We start from the raw sequence: 23634 nt of genomic DNA, 5'->3' as shown, positions 1-23634 counted from the left end.
TAGAGTCTATGTTTTACCATTCTGGTCTTTCTCTGACACTTCCACTTTTGGTTCGAAACACTAGGTTCGATTTTCTTGAGGGACTTATTTGGATCTTGTGTTAGCTTACTTTATAGTTTGTTCCTCCATCCGAAGTACAGTTCGTAATGCCGCCTTCCCCGTGTAGTGATTGTTTGATTGATTCGTCTTTAGTTTGTTTACGAGTATAATACACGCGCCGTATTTGATTTAAAATAAAGGAGTTTTGTATTTTGTTTTTAAAAACATTGTAATGTTGATAATTTGGTGAATACAGCGATATAATGCCCTCCGAGTCCTCAATTACATATTCTTGTGTTTTGCCAATCAATGTGACTATTAATAAGCTACTGTTTTGAGTGAACATAAAAAGCTCTTCATTTAGGCGAACCGGAAGAAGTAATGCTTTAGATGAGTGGTTAGCGTTGTAGTATCGTAATCCGGCAATCCGTGTTCGATTCTCGCCTTCGCAGTTTACACTTTTTAAAATGTTTCATTTAGAGAGCTGAGTTCCAGTTGGATGCTGCTAAATGAAAGATAATCTCCAGTGGAGAAATTCAGTGATGATGTAATTCTGAAAATAAAGGAAGAAAAATGAATGGAGGAATTGAGTTACAGAGTTAATTCTGTTAATGGTTCTATATTTGATATTAACCGTTAATTTCGTCCATTTTTAAATTATTGTTTATTGACACTATATTCTCCTCTTTTCTTCTTGTCTCTCAATGTGTAAATTTGCAAAAATATTAAACAAATCCCGAACCCTCAGTTATATTTACAACCTAAGGTGGAGTACGTTTAGTATGGATAAGTTCTCCAACCAGTTTAAATGTTATCGAATTTTGCATTTTCAATGTTTACAAATAAATTACTGCATAGCAATATTTAGCATTTTCAAAAGACATTTAACGAATAATGAAATCAGCAAGATCCTCTTTTGAAGTAACATTGCGTATCAGTCAGTGCGCCGTAACCTAGGAGGTCAGGCCGTGTTAGACACCCAAAGTTTTCATTAGGGGCTGGGTTCTTGCCCTGAGTGATCAATCCATACTTTAATTGATTTGCAGGTAGGACTATTGTTAATAGTTTTAAAACTCAGCGCAAGGCTTTGCGTTTACTTTAAAAAAATAAACTAATACATATACCACATAATCTATCCGTATATTATTTGATACGCATATATGTATACTCATTTGAAGTAAGTTAACTTGTTTATATAATCCCTCATTATAAGATTGTTTAAGTCCCCCGACTGTTAACTTCTTATCGGCGCCTCTGGTGTCCGCATATTTTTTCTGGTACTATGCTGTGTACTGTGAGTACAAGTATACAAAGACTCCCTCTTGTCATTTCGTCAGCCAGCGTTTTGCCTCAGTCCTGCACAAAAACATTCTTTACGATTTGTTCTTTTAAGAGGTGGGGGCAACTTCATGCTGCTGTTCTAGCTACTTTACCAGGCGTAATTGATCTTGGAGCGGGCGTAAGTTAGGTTGCCTAACTCACGGATTTTGTAGCTCAAGAATTTATGTGGCTCACTCTACACATAGACCTGAAATGGTATGACTAGTTGTTTTATATAAATTGCTTTATTTATTATGTCCTCAAATAGTCAAGTTAATTATCCAGTTAAGTATGTCTAGAAAATCGGAATTCAATAAACGAAAGCTGATTTGTACCGTCCTATATCTTTCACAAGAAATACGAGGGAGAAAAAAAAACACACAAAAAAGGAAGAAAATTTAGCTCGTGCGCTAGAAATTTGGATCACATGACATGACCAAAGCCAAACTCACGACTGGACCAGCTGGGCCGATTGAGTAATTGCTGCTATATTATATCCGCTGGCTCCACCCACCATCGACCGTCTACAGTTGGCTCTAAATGCAGCTTCATGGTTCAGCGAACGAGCGTACACATCAATTCCCTATCATCCTAACAGACGTTAAATTACACTCTACCACAAACAGCACTGCGCCTCAGTAGAAATGGAAATTTCATAATAACGATGCGTCCTCTAATCTCTACTGTGGGTAAACAAACACGAAAATAAAAAAAGAAAGAAAAAGAGTCCAACAAAACTCATTTCATATTAAGTTCAATGTTGACAAGATACGATTGAATTACGCTGTCTAAATGAAAATGATAACTTTGTTATTCTCACAGGTTATGGTATCATTAATCAAACTAGCGCACTCAACTGATGAGCGCTGTGTTCAAACGTATTACCCCGTTGGCAAAGGGAAGCAGACGAGGAGATAATCATTCTATAGAAATCGATTCGCATTTGTTGTTTTTTCTCGCTTCAAGAGAGTTCGTTATGGAAAAAACATATTACCCGGTATCTACATTGACCCAGTGGGAAACATTCACACTTGTATTTTCGTGTGTTTATTTTAGAATGCATTTGCTGAAAGAAAAAAAAACTGATATCGAATGGACATTTTTACGAATGTATTGATTGCGTTACTCGTAACAAGCTGATATTCCATAGATAACTTGCTTTAAACTTCAAAAGAACACACGGAAATTGTTCTGTATAGATAAATACTAGATTTTTCTACCACGAGTATTGGAAACAATAACTCCATGATTTTACAGCTTGAACAGATGCATTATAAATTGAATTACAGTGTTTTAGAAATTTTCCTGACTGAACTCCGTAACTCGTAATGATTCAACATCCAATCACTTTTCATTCCGGTATGACGATGCTGTAGCTCTGCTAGAGAGACGAAAACATCGTGACAGCAGGAGGGAAATATTGTTAAACGTTGCGATTATAGTATTTTCTTGTTGTCATAATATAATACCGTTAGTTTTTCAAATCTATTTATTAGAAAATTTACATAGACATACAACCCCTAGAGTTAATAAAGAATAAGAAACATTACATTTTCAAAATATAATAATAATACGAATCTCTTTGCAAGAAACATACAGTACATTGCATTTGAGTACAAATAATCTAACTCTTACTCACGTCTTCTGCCACGGACCTTACTTCAATTCTGATAACGAATATGCAATTGTGTAATGGAAATGGAAAAGGCTGAAAGTGCCACAAAGTAAAATTTCCAGTATTCAATAAAAACTTCCTAAAACTGTACTTTATCCTTTAAGGTGCTGCTCCTTGCGAGTGCTCCAGAAACTAGTAGAAATTTTTCTGGCACTTTGGACCTTCTCTAGGTTATTGGCGAGGTCGTTTACAACACATTCCATGCAAAAAATCGATTTTTTATTTTTTTGGCACTTTCAGCCTTTTCCATTTCCACTACACAATTATACCAATGAGCTTTTTCCTAGAGGTTATGTATATCTACTATATGGAAATTCAGTTACATCCTACTGACAGTACGAGAAACCATTCAGTTTCACAGTTTGTGTGTGTACTTCTCGTAGGGCACTTGAACATTCTAACATTAATTCAAATTAATGGATTGCTAATTGCCTTAAGATTTTCACGTGTGAAATCAACTTCATCCTTTCTAGAAATATTTTATGTTTATGACTTGATTACGTTTACTTTAACCCATAGGAAGGTAAATTGCTTCCACATAGAATTATGTCGATACAGTACGAGATGTAGGAGATGTTCGCTACCACTATCCAGGCAGAGTTGCTGTCACCTACATGGATATCAAGTACACTTCTTGCCGTTCTAATATAACAAAATTTGTAATGGTCTACTTTGCTGATGCCTCTCTATCGTCATACAGACTTTCTTCCAGAAAATTTTGTGGCACTACACTGGAATATTATCTGCTAAAGGGCATGCCCTTTACAAGAGTGTCATACAATCAAAATTTAATTTTAGCTTTGTTCCCGGGGACGATTTTTCAACTCTGGGAATGCAAAGCCTCTCGGAAATAAGCCTGGAAGAGACACTGCCTCCATATTTCCTATAAAAAATGCGGCCTGACACGGATATTTTCTAAGGTTAGTTACGAACGATAAATACACATTTCTCTTTTATGTAAACAATTCTCATCCTTTATTACTGCATAACACAATTACAGAGCAGTGTAGACACGACAGTGCTCGATATGGCTCTAGACACCAGTCGTTGTGCGGACGACATCAAGATATTCACATTCCTTTCCCATTGTCCTACGTTTCTATGACGCAAATTTCATAATTAGCTATACATGCATAATTTGTAGAAGCATTTGCATTCTCTGGGGTATAGTGTCCAAAGAACTACCCTGTGAATTATAAATAATCAAGTCGTTCATAAATGAGCATCACGATAAATTCTGTAGTTTGTTACTTAATTTAGGGTTTACCTCCGTTGCATTACCAAGAAATTTTGTGGGTTTCGAGCCTACTGTACGTACACGTGTTCAACTCATGCTTTCATTGTGGTTTATACACCCCTATTTCATACTATCTTGTTTAGCTTTACAAATGTTCAAGAATACTTTTTCTTACTCTACAAAGGTTGTTCCAGGATTCTTTCTTAACTTTTTTCTTCTCTTTTTCTCGCATCTTAGGAAACACAAAGATGATGCATTCCCAACACGATTTCTGAACGAAAACTAGCAGGAAAAAAAATATATAGAATCGATTCTCCAAGAGGAACGATAAAGGTCATAGAAAATGCATTTACATAAACCATATGAAAAATCGATGAACTTAAACAACGAACACCTTGAGATGTCTTCTAGGAAAGACTTTTAGCTTCACAGGGAGAAGATATCTTCAACGTAGTGAATTCGAATTCAGTTTTCTTAAGAAGGAGAGTGATTTTATAAGTTTTCCATTTAGTTCACAATATTTTTTGCTTTATAAATAAGAGAAAAATAAAATAGCACTTCACATAAATTACAAATATACGTAATACGATTTAGAATACTCAGGCTCATACACAGAAGGGTAAAGGTCGCTCTACTGGAAGACAAAAAATTGGCAAAGAGAGTTTCTTGCATTTGATTCTGTATCTTCTTCTTCTTCTTCTTCTTCTTCTTCTTCTCCTCCTTCTCCTTATTATTATTATTATTATTATTATTATTATTATTATTATTATTATTATTATTATTATTATTATTATTATTATATCTCATATTCCCCCTGATGTTGTTGTGGTTAGACTGAGCGAAGTCTTCTCTACTGTGTGTTTTGAGGTCCCTTGTGGCTATCTGGATAGCGTACGTGCCTTTGGCGCAGAATGACCGAGGGAGCTCATGTGGTTCGGATCTCTCATTAAGCTGCACGTTCATGTCTCATATAGCCTCGCTGCTGGAAGGGACGCTAAACTGAAAAGCAAATTATATATATATATACAGTGGCGTATTTACGATTTTGTTTCGGGAGGGGCTTTGCTAACTTTCGGGGGAGGGGCTTTGCCTGGAAATGTGAAAATTCTGCAAGATATTTAATTTACATTACTATACTAAGTAAGATTTCTGGGGGGGGCTTAAGCCCGGAAACCGCCCCCTAAATACGCCACTGTATATATATAATCTCTATTCTGGTCATTGAAGGGATTCTTACTATTCTGGTTGCTGATAGGAGTACAGGCTTTTGTAATTTAGGGACAAACGACTGTTTAATGTTTAGTTGGGTCAGTTTTGCCTTCGAAGTGCTAGATATTTTCTATTAAGAGTGGGTCAGAGTTTCTTGTTTCCACATGTCTTTAATTTCAATTGTGCTGGAGGGGCAGGGACGCCCGAAGAAGATTTTCTAGAGGGGGGCCCATCACCATGGTTGCTATATTACGTCTGGTATTTAATATACGTGGTTTGCTATATTACGTATATATTTTCGTGAGCCAGAGGGGGGGCCCGGGCCCCCGCTTCCACCACCTTCGGGCGCCCATGGGGGAGGGGCCCACGGTGGTTCAGTGGTAAAGCTCCTACCTCTGGTGCGAGGAGTCCCTGCCTGATTCACTCCCCGACCAGGTAAGTTTGTGATAGACAACATCGTGTCCGTGGGTTTTCTGGGTACTCCTACATTCTCATTTCACTAATTCTTCCATCATCATTCACATGCCTTAACCATTCGTCTCCTTTAGCCTAAAAGGACATAATCATAGAATGTTAAACTGAAAGACTCAATTTCATTTCCTTTTAAATTTCAATTGCGAGGTCAGTATATTTTCTTTTCTGCGTTTTTCTTCTGAAGATTATTATCCGATGGTCTTGCAATGTCTCTTACGAAGGTAGATTTTTTTTTACTTATTAATGTAGTTTTGTTCTTGTCTACTAAAAAAAATAAATATTAGGTTTATTGCATCCTATAATTTTCTCTGAGTCTCTCCCAACATAGTTTGAAGGTTTTGTTTGTTTCATGGAGTAAGAAGAAGAAGAGAAAGGTCCCGTAGAAGTGTGACAAAAATATCTTGCGTCTCAAGAGGAAGCCAGGGAGTACTGTAGTATTGCCCACAAGGCAAGAAGTATCTTTTAAAATTCGAGACGAGACAAGAAACGTGACAATACTCGTCTCATTTTCAGACGAGAATTGGGAAGAGAAGAGAAATTACATGACTCTCATGAGCAGCACTAGTTTACCTAAGTCGTAAACGTCAAACACTATTTTAGTGTTACACGATTCATAGTATAGAAGTTATGAATTGATAAAGTGATAGTACAGTGAAGAGCATTTATCAACGTTTAAGGGACTCTATCACTACGAAATTAAAATACCGCTAATTTTACAGTAATTACGGGATATCTTCAAATAGATAAAAGATAATTGAAAAGTGGAACAAGACCTCCCTAGACAATGTTATTTCGCATGAGTTACCGTTATCACGAGTCACCTAGTAGCTTTCCGTTTGCAGTTATTTAGAAACGCGAAAATAAATGCCGATTTTCTAAATGGTTGGAAATCGAAAGCAGATAAGTAAGTCGTGATAACGGTATCTCACGTAAAATAATATTGTCTAGGAAGGTGTTGTTCCACTTTTCGATTATCTTTAATCTATTGGAAGATATCACACAATTACTGTAAAATTAGCGGTATTTTAATTTCGCACTGATAAGGCCTCTTAAGGATATTACCCAACAGGCACGTAGCCAGGACTTCGTGAAGGAGGGGGGGAGTCCGTGACATGAAATACTGTGGTCATCACAACAGGGGCTCGATCATTCTAAACTATTTTACTGGAACTTATATTGGTTCGTTCAGCCAGGATTTCATAAAGGGAGGGGGCGTGACATGAAATTCTGAATGCCCAGAAGCTCGATCAATCTAAACTACTTTACTATCAACATATATTGGTTCGTTAGGACAATGAAATGAAGATATGTTGGTAAGTATTTTAATAACAAACTATGAAGAAATCTCGAGTAAACTAATAATAATAATAAAAGTGCTGAAAAAGATTTTACAATATTTACATACTTCCTCTGTTCATTCAAATATAACAATTTTCCTTTCATTATGTCCCCAACTATTATAAAAAGTACATATTCACTATTATAAAAAGTGCATACTCAATAATGTCTTCTAAAATATTTTACAATGTCTGTTCTTTTCTCTGTTGAATCAAATGTTAACGGAACTTTCTTTCCATATAAATTTTTGTTTTTATTATTCAGTCAACTACTGTCTGTTCCAATGACAGGTTAAAGGAACAGTAGAAAATTGTTTTTGAAATAACATGTTTGATACTGCAAGGATGCGATGACGAAAATTTATGGTAAAAAATGTCCACGTTGATACACAACGGTACTATACTTTCGGAAGCTTGAAATCTTCCTTGAAATCTCCCTCACTAGTAGCAGAAATTCTGAGAATTCCGTAACTCTTCTAGAAATTCTTAGAATTCCGTAACTTTTCTAGTAATTTCAAATTCCCTGACTCTTTCAGGATATCTCGCTCACTTCGTCACAATGTATTTCAAGTAATACAAATCTTCTCATAAGAAAGAGTAACCAAAACTTCCTGATTTAAAAAAAAAATATAATGCGATCCTTTTCTCATTTCATATTTTTATCCTTCCTTATTTTTTCATTTCTGGTCTCGAAAGGGGATCCGGACTTCCCGGACCCCCCCCCCTCCCTTGGCTACGTGCCTGTACCCAAGACATTACACAATATACTCAAATAATAAGTAGGTTTAATATGTTGTCGTAACACACTTTTCGTGATTCGGAAGCATTTCAACTTCTAGTCGAAATTGAGAAAAAAAATAGGAGAAAAAAAGATTGTACGTAAATTTACAAAACCGAGACGAGACGAGAAAAGCTGTTTGAGAATCGAATCGAGACAAAATTGCTACAAAATTTGTTCAAGATTTCAAGGTTCTACGCCTTATAATTCCGGACATCTGGCGAATGCTCAATAAACTATTTGAACTCCTCCTTTCATCCTCCTTTATGATATGCAATTCTAAAAAAAATATCTGCTTATTTGCAACCTAGAGTGCAAGAAGAACATTATTTTTCTAATACAAAAGTTCAAGATTCTACGTCTAATAATTTCTGAAATCTGTCAAACAGTGAAAAGTCATTTAATCTCCTCTATCCCTCCATAGTACAAGTATTTCGCCTCGTTTTTTCTTCGTATACCCTACTTTGCAAGGGGAACATTTCCACAAAATTCCAAGAATATATGCAAAATTAATTTTGGAGATCTGTTGATGAGTGAATTAGTGATTCAGTCAGTTGATTTAGTACAGAGAGACAGAGAAGACTCCCTCTTAACCAATCATCACGGAACAGAGCCCTCGTCGGATAACGAAAAAGTAGGTTAAAGCGAAAAATCATCATTTCATAGCCCCTAATTTGTATATCAAATCTCTTTAAAAAAAATCAACAAATTTTACTTCCAAAATTAAAGAGTTAAATTAAAATTAAAGAAGTTTCGACCACAAGCTGCTCCTGTGACGTATAGTTCAAAATGACAGTAGACTATCACATACTTATTTACGGTGCCGAAACAAATCAAGACAAAAACATACTCTCGTATCGATTAGTTAGTTTATTTATTGTTGTGGAGCACCGAGCGCGGCTAAGAATGAAAAAGGGGGATCAAGGTGACGATCAAGAAGCTAACTATAAGAAGCCTTTGCTCTCATTTTTTACAATTTCACTTTTAACTTCATCCACTTTTACTTTATACCAATTAAGGTTTGACACAATTATAATAATATTTAGTACACTTTAATTATGTTTGGCGCCGCTGATCCTCTTCCAATACAAGTTCAATAGTAAAAAACAAGTCTACTTATAACCGGCCATTCGTCCATATTAACGGGCCTTTTCTAAAATTAGTTCTACATTATAACAATTTATAGCTATGTACTCGACTTGGCTTACTTAAGCTTATAATTATTATCCCTCACAAGAGGACGAAAACAGAACAGAACAAGAATGAAGACTTATTTCTGGGAAGATGGGAGGTTAAGCCGACAAATGGTTAAAGAGAAGGCGGTTAAGAGAAAGTCCATAGTATATAGATTAATGATTACTGGTATTTAGTGTTATCGAGTGCCTGCTACTTATACAATCCAACTTTACACTTAGGTCTAGCTGGTTGCAGGGGAGTAGGCGTTCTGTTGACCATATATTTTTTAATTTCTTCTTTTCCTTGTAACAGGAAAGACACATTACCTTCCACAATGCAATTTAAAATAGTGAATAAAGATTAAAACTAACTAGCTCTATGGCCTATGGAACCCAGAAGTTCAGTACCACATTCACAAAAGCCCTCCACTGACTTCTATCCTTATCCAAATGTATCCACTTTCTACTTTGTATTCCTATTTCTGCGAGATCCATCTTAATATTGTCCTCCCATCTGCGTCTAGGTCTTCCTAATGGACGTTTTCCGATTGGCCTTCCAGTTAAAACTTTGAAAACGTTCCTACTTTCTTCCATCCTGGCCACATGGCCTACACACCTGAGCCTCCTAGATTTAATGACTACCTAGGTATAACAGTGTTTGGTTAACAGTATAAATTATGTTGTTCCTCGTTATAAAGTTTCCATCATTCCCCATTCCCGTTCCTCTTGGGTCCGAATATTCATCTCAGGATCTTGTTCTCAAATACTTTCAGTCTACGTTCTTCCCTCAGAGTAAGCGACCATGTTTTGCAACTATACAGAACAACAGGCATGATTTCCTCAACAGAATTTGCGACGACAAGAGATTTTGTACTGAATAATAACACGAATTCCGTGCTTTTAGTTGATATTTAATTTCTTCGACGTAAAGACTGAAAATAAAAATAATAATTTAAAAAAAAAACTTTTAAAAACAAGGCTTTTTAAGTGCACGAAAAGTTTTTTTGGGGGGGGGAGGAGATGTCCTTCAGTCCTATTGCCTTATCAAGAGAAGTTTAGAAAAAATGCACACATAAGGAGGAAACATTATTTTGTGGGGTAAAATGAAGAAGAGGGACTATAATAGAAAAAGCACTGGAAGGGAGCGAACCACTTTCTAATATTCATACAAGCTTTATCCCTCAATCTAAGGCTAGTTTTAGACGGAAGCATTTATCGTAGCAAATATCGTATCATCGATATCCTACCGTGTAAAGTAGCAAATGCTATAGCATTTCCCATGCCATGGCATATCCTATGGCATTTCTTGTCGATAGAGCCTGCTCTATTTCGTAGCATTTTCCCCAGCATATCTGGCTGGATTGCAGCGCTGTGCTGTGTTAAAAAGAAGCGAAAGATTTTGTGTCAAATATCCATGCTCTTTGTTTTGTGCGGAAAATTGAATTGTAGTAAAGAAAAATGAATTGGAGTAAGGATGCTCTTTGCCCACATATTTCTTTGTGATTTTCGTTTTTTAATATGACCGGCGAGAACTGTTGTTACAATTACTATAGTTTTAGTAGCTACCTCACGCTTAATTTCGGAGTCATAGTTGCGCTTTTTCCAGTGATATGTTTGCTACGTCACGACAGATGCTTATCAAAAAGCTACCGTTTAAAAGCACCATATACTTTTGATGCCATAGAATATTATATGAAATTTTTGGCAGCACATCTGCTACGAGAAATGCTTCCGTCTAAAACTAGCCTTAAGAAGGACGCTGAATGCTTTTCAGTCTTATTTCTTCATTTTATCCTACCAAAAGAAAAACATTTCTTTCGTTTTACTAAGTTTTCTAAACTTCTGTTAATTAAGCAATAACACTAAATTACCTCAACAAAACAATATTTGCTTCTTTTTAGTATACCTGATAAAAGCATTGTTTCTAAAAGGCTAAAAGTTATTATTATTGGTTTATTTTGATCAACTTAACTTTGTAAATTTCTTATGCATTGGAAGTAAAACTGTTAAATGTATTTGTTTAGATGCAGTTATTATTGCGAAGTCTGAATCGAAAGTTTACTTAATATACGAAAAATTTCGATAAAAAGCCATGAAATATATGGAACTAAAATAGTATTATTTATATTTGATTATGGTGTTGTTTGAATTTGTGATTTCTTTGTTCACGTCACAACAGTAGAACGACAAAAGGTAGCACGTGATTTTAACTGAACATCAGCATACATACGGCATATAACGTGAGGAACGAAATTCTTGTCCTGACCCTTGAATTAAATACTGAAGTTACTCTGTAAGTACGACGAACAAAATCTGATATATATTATGATGTCCATCCTTAACGAAAAAAACCACATAATGAAACAGAATGAGTTTAGTTGGCCATTTTGTAATCAGAGACCTCTCCAAAATTAGGAGGCTTGCCCTAATTATCTCTAGATTAGACTTGCCCTCACCCAAGATCAAATCAATCAGGTTTCCGCTAGCTCGATCTAGCGCCCTTTACTTCATTGGGATTTGGCTCGCTGTTCTCAATGAGGCTTGAAATCTTATAGTGATTTTTGTTATAAACCACTTTTTAAAACATTCATTTTATTTTGCGCAATAAACTTTAAGAAATACAATTAGTTTTCTTTTCTGCATTTTCTATCATTTTACGTTACAATAAACTTTTTGTTAACGTTTAAACCTCGTCCGTAGAAACTGAAGCGATAACATACTCTTATAAATTTTGTTCTTATACATATACTCTTATAAACTAACATCTCCAAACAAAATAAAAAATGTATGAAACAATGGTTTCAAAATTACTTTCTACACCTGTATTCTAAACTATGGGGCGGTGCTTCGTCTGAAAAGCGAAAAAAGAGGTCATTGCTGAAGATGGCTGCCAATTAGTTAAACGTGCATAAAAACTATTCAATTATTTAGTACTTTTTCTTTTATTTTTAACCTCTATATGTAATAAGTAAATATGTAAATTACAATTATCAAAAATATAAATGTAAAACTTAAATCATATGTGTACTTGATTAAAATTTTTTCCTCGGTGCTCGTTGTGTGCACAGCCTATCTATACTTTCATATTAGATATGCTATTTACAATAAAATCAAATTACTAACGTTATTGGTTTCAATATAACTCTTAATATTGTAGTTTAGTGCAATTGTTTGTAATAAAGTTAGAACAAAACCTCGTTTTGTTTAAATTACATCACAATTTGCGCTGTAATGGCGTTTGTGTGCATTCAGGTTGTATTAACAAAGTTATCAATGCACAGACGCTAGATAAATCTCAAGTTCGATTCCCGAGCATGTTGCATTCGTTTGTTTCTTTTGCCACCCGCAGTAATCATAATAATCTTCGTGTTCGTGTTCACTATAGTCATTGGACCTCGTGCAGACTTAGGCTCGCTTTCGTCTTACAGACCATTACTGCCAATGGAATCATCAATACTTCTGGATTTCATTGTATTGTGTATTAAGGTGGATCACTTGGTGTTCTCAGTTCTATGCTAAACGCTGCTTAAATAGTGAGGTGTTGCAGGATAGTGTCGAGTGTTTACTGGTGTCAGATAATAAAGGAAGTAATCATGGAATTCTGCTTATATTCTTACTGGAGAAATTAGTTTTCGACCCTTACCTAATTCACAGCTAAGTCCCGCTTCTCGAACTGCAACGCTAGAATCCAGGAATATTCTTATTGTGACTACCACAGTAAAGGTACAAACTTGGCAACAACGCATTATGGCGTTCAGCGCAAGCTTCTTCTCAAAATCTATTTCTTTAAATGTAAATTAATATTTAAATAAAATGTGAGACATAACACGAAAAACGGCCAAACAATGTACCTATTTCGTAATAAGATTGCTGCTTTAAATTTTTTGACACATACAAATAAACATTACATAAAACTGAGCACTTCTACTAAGATCTAACAGCACGTGCCATCTTGTGTGCTCATTGTAAAATGAATCAAATATTTTCATTTATTTGTTACCTTTTTCGATATCAGAAGACACAATCAAATGAATCAGTGTCTTGTGTTGTAGCTGAAACATAACTCTATCTTATAGTGCAATCTTTATAATATGTAACGTTTCATTGTGCGGTAGTTAAGGAAATGAGCTAAAATATGTACTGACTTCCGGGTAGTGATCCACCTTAATGATGTGATAAAAGGGCATGGTAGCTGAGTGCTAGAGTGTTCTCCTCTGGTGCGAAGTGTTCTCACATGATCTGTGAGAGTTTGTGGTGGACAACATCATGTTCATGGGTTCTCCCGTTTTCTCAATTCCCCAATTCTTTCATAATCATTCACTTGCATTAATCACCCATCTCCCTCAGCCTATAGGACATAATCCTGGCAAATATGAAAATTTCTTTTCATTTTCAAATATTACCAGGTTCATTTATGAGTAACTTTTTTTTTTAAAGTTAAGTCAAGTAGTTTAGTGATTGTTAAGCCTGGCAACATTTAAGAATCTTTACTGAAAACTAGTCTTTGAAAAGCAAGAGCGGTACACACTTCAACAAAAGGGAACTACACTTCTGTAACAGTCTTCTGAGTTAGATATAGATTTGAGGTATCCACGTTCTTCACATTTTTCTGGCTATTAAAAGAACATAGTGCTTGAGACGAACTTATTCTCTTCGGAATTTAGAGAAAAATATTCGAAACAATATCGTGTACATTGATAATAAAGTGTTACAAACATTTGACCAATATGTACTAAGAACAGGTCAATTTCAGAGTCTGTAACTACAGTTTTATTCCACTACAGATTTGTATTATTATTATTATTATTATTATTATTATTATTATTATTATTATTATTATTATTATTATTAATCATAAAAGAAAAAGAAAAGGCTTCTTACGAATCAATTAAATACTTGTTTCTGACTTTTTGGTGAATGTGTTAGATCTCTGTCCATACGAACTGACATTTAAAGCCTGTTTCATTAGGGATGTACAGAACACTAAATATTATATATAAGCCTGTCAAAATCTCAGATGATCCTCTAGTTACAGATTTTTCTATTACATTTTTTCGTTCCCATTCCTATAGTAGAGAAACAAACAAAATAATCGTTTTACTTGCGCATAGGTATTGAATAATTAGTTTGAAATATTCAACCAACTTGGTGTTCCGCATGCTATAACAGGCATGAAGTTCCAAAACAGAGAGCATGAATTATTCCGTTTATACATTACTATGCTTTATGTGTAAATACCAATTACATGCGAGTCATCAGATGTGTTGAAATCTGTTCCTGTATTTACATGCACTAAACAAACACGTCACTTTTGCGCCAAGCGACGTGGTTGCATGTCATATATCTACACGAAACCATGCAGTGTGTTTCGAATAAAAACATCAGTTGATTACAGCTTTATATTCTGTTCATTGCTATGCTTATTAAAAGACGGTAATAACATTTAGTTTTAACTAACTACAAATAACTAAATATAATTATAATATTTTAATGTTTCCCCTTTTATTAAATATAACTAACAAACAGTATATTATTGTTATTATTACGTTTTCCAAGTACGCTATCATAACTATAGGGAGTGTTATAGAATGGTTATGTCCGTCTGTCTACCGATAGGTATAAGAGGAAAAATGGTAAGGGATAGTGAAAAGTTTATATATATACTCTGTGTCACAAACCTAGATTTCATGTTCGCAATTTTCTCCCTACTAAAACCGAAAGCAGTAGGAATTTATTATTACTTCCAGTTTCAACACTAATCTCCACCCAGCTAATATAGTAAGGGATAACAAGAATTTTTCTTTTTTAGATGCATTCAGCGTCCCAAGAATAGGTTTAGTCTTGACCTTGATCTCTTTATTTAAACCGGACGTGATTAAAATATGCATATTATATTATTAGTACTGATTGCCATAGTGAAAATAGCTGTAATAGCGAGAGGTAGTTTGTAAACTCTATATATATAAACTACCTCTCGCTATTACAGCTATTTTCACTATGGCAATCAGTACTAATAATATAATATGCATACTTTAATCACGTCCGGTTATATATACTCACAAGTAAACCTTACGTTTGGGTGAATCGAGTTGCTGACTGAGACACACATGAAACAGTAGTACTAAATGTGATTAGTATTTCAGTGAAGTTTTAGGTGCGAAGCTCCAGGGGTTTAGGAGATACAGCTACCAGAACATCACATGGAAGTACAGAATAGTCTTCATACAGTTGGAGGTAAAAGCTCTGTAAGACCTCTTGTAACGACAAAAGGTGCATAACAAATATATGGGTACATATTAGGACTAGGGGGAAGTCATATAGTAAGGGTATATCTGACGGCGGCCATCTTGAAATCCGCCATTTTGAATCAAGCTTAAGTTTTTAAAATAGGAATAGGGTCATGTGATACATGATTTAAGACTCAAATTTAATCAGAAGAACAATGGTGACGTTAATTTTGATTTACGCGCAATTGGTAAAAAGTTACAGGGAAATTAAATATTGTTGCAGCATATGTATTAGTTCTTTACCCCACCTTGTAAATTTTGTTTTAATGATAATAATTAAATAAAAAGCAGGTGGATAAATATTAGGTCTATGGTAAGAGTTGCATTGATGGCGGCCATGTTCAAATCCGCCATTTTGAATCAGACAAAAGTTTTAAACAAAACGCATAACAGTGAGACCTTATTAATAGCAAATTTTACCATAACCATTTTTAACAATTTTTGCTTTATCATTAACCAGCACAAAGTTAAATGGATCGCTTCTTACGACTACTGCTTTGACGGAATTGTTAACGACAAATGTGTCAAGTGTAACTCGATTGCCTGTGTCAGGTGTGCTCACTGTGAGCAGAGCATTTGTGCAAGTCATGCACTCTTTTCTGAATTACATATTGATTGTACTAATTGAGGACTTTTCTGGAAAACACCAAAGACCCAAGTTCAATTATGACTCAGTTCCACTTTGGTCATTTTTATTTAAATTAGCAACTTGTTTATGCGATAACAAATGCTGGTTAATGATAAAGCAAAAATGGTTATACCGTTGGATTTATGGTAAAATTTGCTAGTAATAAGGTGTCACTGTTATGCGTTTTGTTTAAAACTTTTGTCTGATTCAAAATGACGGATTTAACAAAGCCGTCAACAAGGCAACTCTTACCATAGACCTAATATTTATCCACCTGCTTTTTATTTAATTATTATCATTAAAACAAAATTTACAAGGTGGGGTAAAGGACTAATACATATGCAGCAACAATATTTAATTTCCCTGTAACTTTTTACCAATTGCGCGTAAATCAAAATTAACGTCACCATTGTTCTTCTGATTAAATTTGAGTCTTAAATCATGTATCACATGACCCTATTCCTATTTTAAAAACTTAACCTTAATTCAAAATGGCGGATTTCAAGATGGCCGCCGTCAGGTATACCCTTACTATATGACTTCCCCCTAGTCCTAATATGTACCCATATATTTGTTATGCACCTTTTGTCGTTACAAGAGGTCTTACAGAGCTTTTACCTCCAACTGTATGAAGACTATTCTGTACTTCCATGTGATGTTCTGGTAGCTGTATCTCCTAAACCCCTGGAGCTTCGCACCTAAAACTTCACTGAAATACTGACCACATTTAGTACTACTTTCTCATATGTGTCTCAGTCAGCAACTCGATTCACCCAAACGTAAGGTTTACTTGTCAGTACGGCAAGAATAGATTCCATCTGCGACTATACAAACGGAAATGGTAAAAAGCTATATCAATTCGGTTTCAATATTGGTTCTCATAGAGCAAAAACAATGATAGGGGGAGACAAATGGCTTTTGATATAGATTCAGTACCTCAAGAATAGACTTTATCTCAGCTCTTATTCTTTTTAATATTGGTTCCCATAGTGTGAAAACGATGATAGGAGTCGACAAATGGTTTTTGATAGGGATTCAGAATCTCTAAAATACACTTTATCAGAGATCTTATTCTTTTCAATATTGGTTATCATAGAGCAAAACCAGTGATAGCGGGCGACAAATGGCTTTTGATAGGGATTTAGGACCTCAAGAATAGATTTTATCAAAGCTCTTATTCTTTTCCTGAAGCCAAAGTAGTAAAATCTAATGCAACTTTCAGTATTAATTGCTACAGGGAGAAGCTATTTATGATATGGATTCAGCGTTCTAAGAACAGGCTCCACCTTTTACCTTATTCGTCTAGTGCTACCAGAAAATATAGATCTATTCATTCCTATTTCAGTACTTAATACTGTAGTTTGGAAATTTACTATATTTTACAATACGAAACTAAGTTCATTTATTATTATTATTATTATTATTATTATTATTATTATTATTATTATTATTAGTAGTAGTAGTAGTAGTAGTAGTAGTAGTAGTAGCAGTAGTTGTTGTTGTTGTAGTATTTAATGAATCAATGGCTTGTAGAACAACAGCTGAATTTATAATATTGTTGGAAGGATATTGATGTTTTCACCAGTTGAAATACCCTTGACATATTTCATTTCTTCCCACACCTCCTGGACAGCTAGTAAGTGAATTTCACAGGATTTTAAAATGTCAAACTAAAGGTCTCTCAACTTGTATCAAAGAAAGGTTTCACAGTAGTCCACAAACTGATGTTTACACCGCCTAATCTTTCACTTAATCCACAAGGTTTAATCACTTCCAGATTACATAAAATGCACGTAATGAAGATTGGATAGTATCCATTGATGTGTTATGACAAAAGTGAAGTTAATGTGTGGTACTGAAGTTATTATAGTTTTTATTCAAATAATACTTTTACAGAAATTCCAAAGCTACAGGCAGAAAATTCAGAATCCTTGAGAGCGTAGAGTGTAGACATAAAATTCTGTATTTCGACCTCTCATTTAAAATAATTAGATATGTGTGTCACTGATTTTTGAGATTTGCCCTAGAAGGGAATAAAAAGGCGGGAAGAAAAAGGGTGGAGTTAAAATTGTTATAATTGGATGGCATATCCCGAAAACCTTTAAGGTTACACGGTAAAAATCGTTGTGTTATTTCAACGACATGCCTATGTATTAACACGATTATGTTAAAATAAAACACAAACAGGTAATTAGAACAACTCACTCTCCATTTGGGGTTGTGTGTCAAATGCCGGTAGTTGAAATGACACATAGCCTGTGTGTTAAATTAACATAAGTGTAGAATCTTCGGTGTTGTTTTCTGCGTGGTTGCCAAATATGTTGGGCATCTAATTTTTCGTATAAATGCTTATGAATTGAAGCTGAAGACAAACACAGTAGAAAGAAATACTTAAACAAATCCAGGTATTCGCAAAATTTCAACGTGCAAAGCGCGCGATGTGTTCTCAGTTATTTTACATAATGTTTCTGAAGAAATATGTCAACAGCGAGAAACGACACAGTATTACGGTCACTTCTACACTACAATAGAGCTCACCTGTCAACACCGGGGAATGTGTTTCAAAAATGGCGGAAAACAAGTAGAATCACGATTAAGAGGCAAACATATTATAAGGATATAGGTAAGAGTTTCCTATCATTCTTGAACAAGATGTTGGTGAAGCTTGTGTTTCGCACTATCAAGAAATACTTCACAATAAATGTTGGGGAGGACGACAAAAAATTTATGAAGATTTTGTACATGAAGTGTTCTGTACTTTACTATTCTTATTTTAAAATTAGAATCTGTGGTAAGCGTGAGCATGCACACCACATGGTTTTCCAACTCAGGAAAATGGTTACATCAATACCACACACGGAGCTATTTTAACATCATGTCGTAGTAACACAGAAGTGGAGTCGAACTAACACCAAAACCGGGTTAATCTGCTGGTCTAACCTTGAATTTTAACACACGGAGTGTTGAATTAACACCAAAACGGTGTTACTTATACGACTTTGACCTTGAATTACGACACAGATTTTGTGTTGAAATAATAAGAAAATCATATTGAAGTAACACAGGGACTGCGTTATATTGATACTTGATATGGTGTAATATTAACACAAAATAATTAACAGACTACACACTGTGTTGCTTTCTTCGTGTTGATGCAACACCGCCACAAGTAACACTCAACACTTTTCCCCACACTACCGACTCTGACATGGTGTCGAATCAACACCGAAAATACTAACACAGATCCGAATTTAACACCGCTCAACACCTGTTGTGTGTTGAAAACGTAACACACCGCCTGTGTTAAACGCTAACACCGCGGAGTCTGTGTTGAATTAACACCGCATAGTGGTAGTTACGCTGGAACCACTGCCCTGTGTTAAATTTGACTTGAATTAACACAACCATTTTTTACTGTGTAGAAACATGAAAATTGGTTTTTAGATTTTTCATTTTAAATATTTAAAGCCGTGTTTCAGAGTCTCTTTATAATTCTTTGCAAGAGAAGAAAAAAAGAATGGGGGGTTGCAACTGTTAAAATAAAATGGTCGCATCTCGAAATTCTTTTAGGTTAGAGGTATGAAAGTTGGTAGTTAGGCTTTTAATTTAAGATAATTAAATACGTGTTTCATCATTTTTAGATGTTTCCCTTAGAAAGGAAGAAAAGAAGCCGAAATAAAAAAGGGTGGGGTTGTAATTTTTAAAATAAGGTGGCTATATCTCGAAATCATTTAAGAGCAGAGACATGCTAATTAAAGACGTGTTTGAGCATTTTTTGATGTTCCCGTTAGAAGGGAAGAAAAAAGTTGAGTTGAGTTGAGTTTAGCGTCCCTTTCAGCAGCAAGGCTATATGAGACGTGGATCTACTGATTAACGCGGAATCCGAACCACATGAGCTCCCGGGAAGAAAAAAGAATGGGGATTGCAATTCTTATAATAAGATAGCCATATCTCGAAATCTATTAAGTTTATAAATACATTAAGAATAGGATAAGTGCGAGGCTGTAGGCCGAGTAAATTCTGGGGTCTGGTGGAGAGCGAATTCCCCAGCTAGCCGAAGGCTAGTAACAATATAAAGTGTACGTAGTGTAAAATTACGTGGAGGGAAAATAATATGGCTTATTTATATTGTAGTTTAACGCTATTTCGGCTGCAAGGCTATATGAGAGGCGCAATTGAAGATTAACTTGGGATCCGAACTATATGAGTTCCCACCAAAAGCCGAACTCTTGTCTCCTGCCCAAAGAAATTAACGTTAATCAATTTGCCACGAGGGAACTCAAAGATAAAAATGTCCTTTGTGGACGCAGTTATAGGTTTAAAATTTTATTGCAACATAATAAAAGATTTTACATTTTCATCTATATTATTCTACCTGACTAAACCTCTTTAATATTGTTTTTTTTAACGCATTGCTTTGTGTTGTTACAGTGTCATATCATGTAAGCATGGGTATTATCGTTGGTTTTCTGCCACTATGATCAGCTGGTCATTCAGTTCACAGGTTTGCACGTTTTTATTTGTTGGTTAGACACACCAAAATGATGAGAAGGCAAAAATTTACCTACGATAATAGACACACGTCACACTACTTCATATAACATTATCAGCAGCGCTATTAGAATTCAGTAAGTTTTCATCCATATAAATGCTTTAAATCCTATGATAAGCAGATTGTTTATAACAAAATTATGGATGTAGAATAGAACTTACCTATTTAGTACGCAGGAAAATGGAACGGATCCTAACCACATGAGTTCCCGATGGGAAGCGAACGCGGGACTTCCGTGACGAAATATTATGAATAGAATTTAAGTAAGTAGTTTCGGCCACTTCGCAAATCAGTTGCTTGGAAATCCTGCCCAGTTCAATCGCTAAGAAAGTCCTAAGTATTGACTAACGGACTTATATTGAAAGTCATATTGTTACATTACAATAAAAGAATCAATACATTGTAACAGAGAAGTTTGCCATTATTGATTTCCTATGCATTCTTAATAAGGAATAAAATTTCACAGCTTAACTTTAGTCACACTAGGCAGACACGTAACCTCGTATGCAGCGAATCTCGTATGTTTTCTTTCTGTTTAATTCTCCAAGCGGAGTAATAACATTCCATAACCGCAGTAACTAGAAAATCTTTAGACATGCACAATTAAAGAAATCAGGGCTGTAACTTGTGGGAGCAGGCCCAGGGAAGCTCCCCGCCGTTCGAGGGGGGCCTATTTTAAGACAAAATTTTCTTACTCCATATACGACATGAACATGAAACTATAAATGAAGCATCAAACAGGTTCACTACATTACACAAATAAAACCGCACACAGAAGGTAAATAAAATAAAAACGAGTCTTGGGCCCGTTTCAGTAAAAAAAAAAAAAAAAAAAAAATCTACTATTAGGGGCCCTAAAAGTAATATTTATTTGTATGGCTTTGAGATTTGTCAATATTGTCCCCTTAATTCATTTGTCTTGTATGAAACCGGCCCAGGGGCGCAACTAACGGTCTCGCAGACCTTACCGTGCGGGAGGGCCTAGAGGCTCCTAAAGAGTAAGATCATAGTGGTAATAGGGGGCCCAAGAATTAGCAAAACAACTTTTCTAGGGGCCAACTACGCGTATTAATGCTTGTCCCCCAGAAAAAATCTAAGTTAGGCCGCTGAAAGAAGTGAACATGCAAATTACATAATTATGGATAATAACCTATCAGAATAACAAGAATGCACAGGGCAATGCAAATATTTATTGATATTTCATGTAGTGTATGTTTGATTGTTGGATGTATCTATGTCACTGTTAGGAATATGTGAGTCACTGCTAGCTCTATGTCACTGTTAGAAGTATAAGTTTAACTGTTAGGAGTAACTGTGTCATTGTTAGAAGTATTTGTGTCCCTGTTCGGAGTATTTGTGTCATTATTAGAAGTATTTGTCACTGTTAGGAGTATCTGTATCACTGTTGGGAATATTTGTGTCATTGTTAGGGGTATCTGTGTCACTGTTAGAAGTATGTGTGTCACTGTTAAAAGTATATATATGTCACTGTTAGCAGTATATGTGTCACTGTTAGGAATATCTGTGTCACTGTTAGGAATATCTGTGTCACTGTTAGGAGTGTGCATATCACTGTTAGGAGTATGTGTGTCATTGTTTGGAGTGTGTGTCACCGTCAGGAGAAAAGATAGAAGAATACCAGTTTACAGAGGATTCTTTTCACATATACAGTACATAAGAATCTGTTTCAGTGGGATTAAAATTGTGAATTATATTGGCTACGAACAAAATACATTTTAGCGCCATAAAAAAAATCTCGAATTTCTCCAAAAATTTCCACGAGAATATTCTCCCATCTCCCCCTCCGAAGCATTTCATTTTCTCAGCTTCATGTGATCTAAGGATTGAAATATATCTTATAATTGTAAATTGAGACTTTTAGAGAGTCAATGATAATTTTGGACAAGTATCTTATTAACTGTATTATTCACGATCGTCTTTCTAGTATAATATAATGAAGAATGTGATGAGGATATAAATTTTAACCTTAATAGGCGGCTTGGTTTTTGTACAGCATCGGTTTACAGGTTTACTCGGAATCGGAACTTTTTATGGATTTTTTTTTAAAAACTACGCATAAGGTTTTAAACTCAATATAATTTTGTTCAGCTAAGTGAGATCTCTCAATTGATATTTTTTTGTCACTTGCTAATAATATTAAAGAATTAACAAGAATTTTAGGAATGAAAAAATTCAAAACACTGCGATATTAGCCAATAATTAGTTTTAGGATCAGGGGCCACAAATTTGCTTTAACGGACACTAAATCGATTTTACATATTTTCTACGGAATAAGCACATCAAACTGAGTTAAGTGATAGTTTGGGTTTGGCTACACTAGGTATATGTAGTGTAGTCCAGATATAAAGGCTACAAGAAAATTTCTGATTGATATATATTGGACCTCTCTCTCTTTCTCTGTATATATATATCTTGGAAGTCATGGCTAATACCGGTAACTTTGGGAATGGTAGCAACATTATCTACAGAGTTTACTTTGTTGCTCAAAATCGCTAAAGACTTGAAAGATATTGTTGTCAATCTGTCCGATGTTTATTTTGGAACAAATATAATGGTTACAGATAATCTATGTATTCTAGTGACGGATCCAAGGAGGCTATAGGGGCTATAGCGCCCCCTTGACGCTCAGGTATACACTGGATAAAATGGGATTCAATCCTGCTTTACACTGGATAAAACGGGAAACTATAGTTTAGCCCCTCCCTTGATCATATCCTGGGTCCGCCACTATATATATCATACACAATCTGAAACAGAACTCCATTACGATTGAGAAAGAAAGCAGTCAAGAATACAATGATTTTGAAGGGCAAGGCAATATTTCTAAACAGCGATGGTATTGTAAACTCTGAAAATAATAATAAGATTCCTGTTTTTGTATAAACACAATGATGTAACGAGC

General features: G+C 35.1%; 1 protein-coding gene across 2 annotated transcripts in view; it reads right to left on the bottom strand.

Moving 5' to 3' along the window:
• Nucleotides 1-23634, bottom strand: part of mtd (TLD domain-containing protein mustard) — a 1050893-nt gene that overhangs the window by 912377 nt on the left and 114882 nt on the right. The window lies entirely within an intron of this gene.

Source organism: Thermobia domestica, chromosome 8, assembly GCF_964235325.1.
Source record: "Thermobia domestica chromosome 8, izTheDome1.hap1.1, whole genome shotgun sequence".
In the NCBI taxonomy this organism is placed as follows: domain Eukaryota; kingdom Metazoa; phylum Arthropoda; class Insecta; order Zygentoma; family Lepismatidae; genus Thermobia; species Thermobia domestica.
Note: the sequence above shows the minus strand (reverse complement) of the source record. Positions and strands in the feature narration are given on the sequence as shown.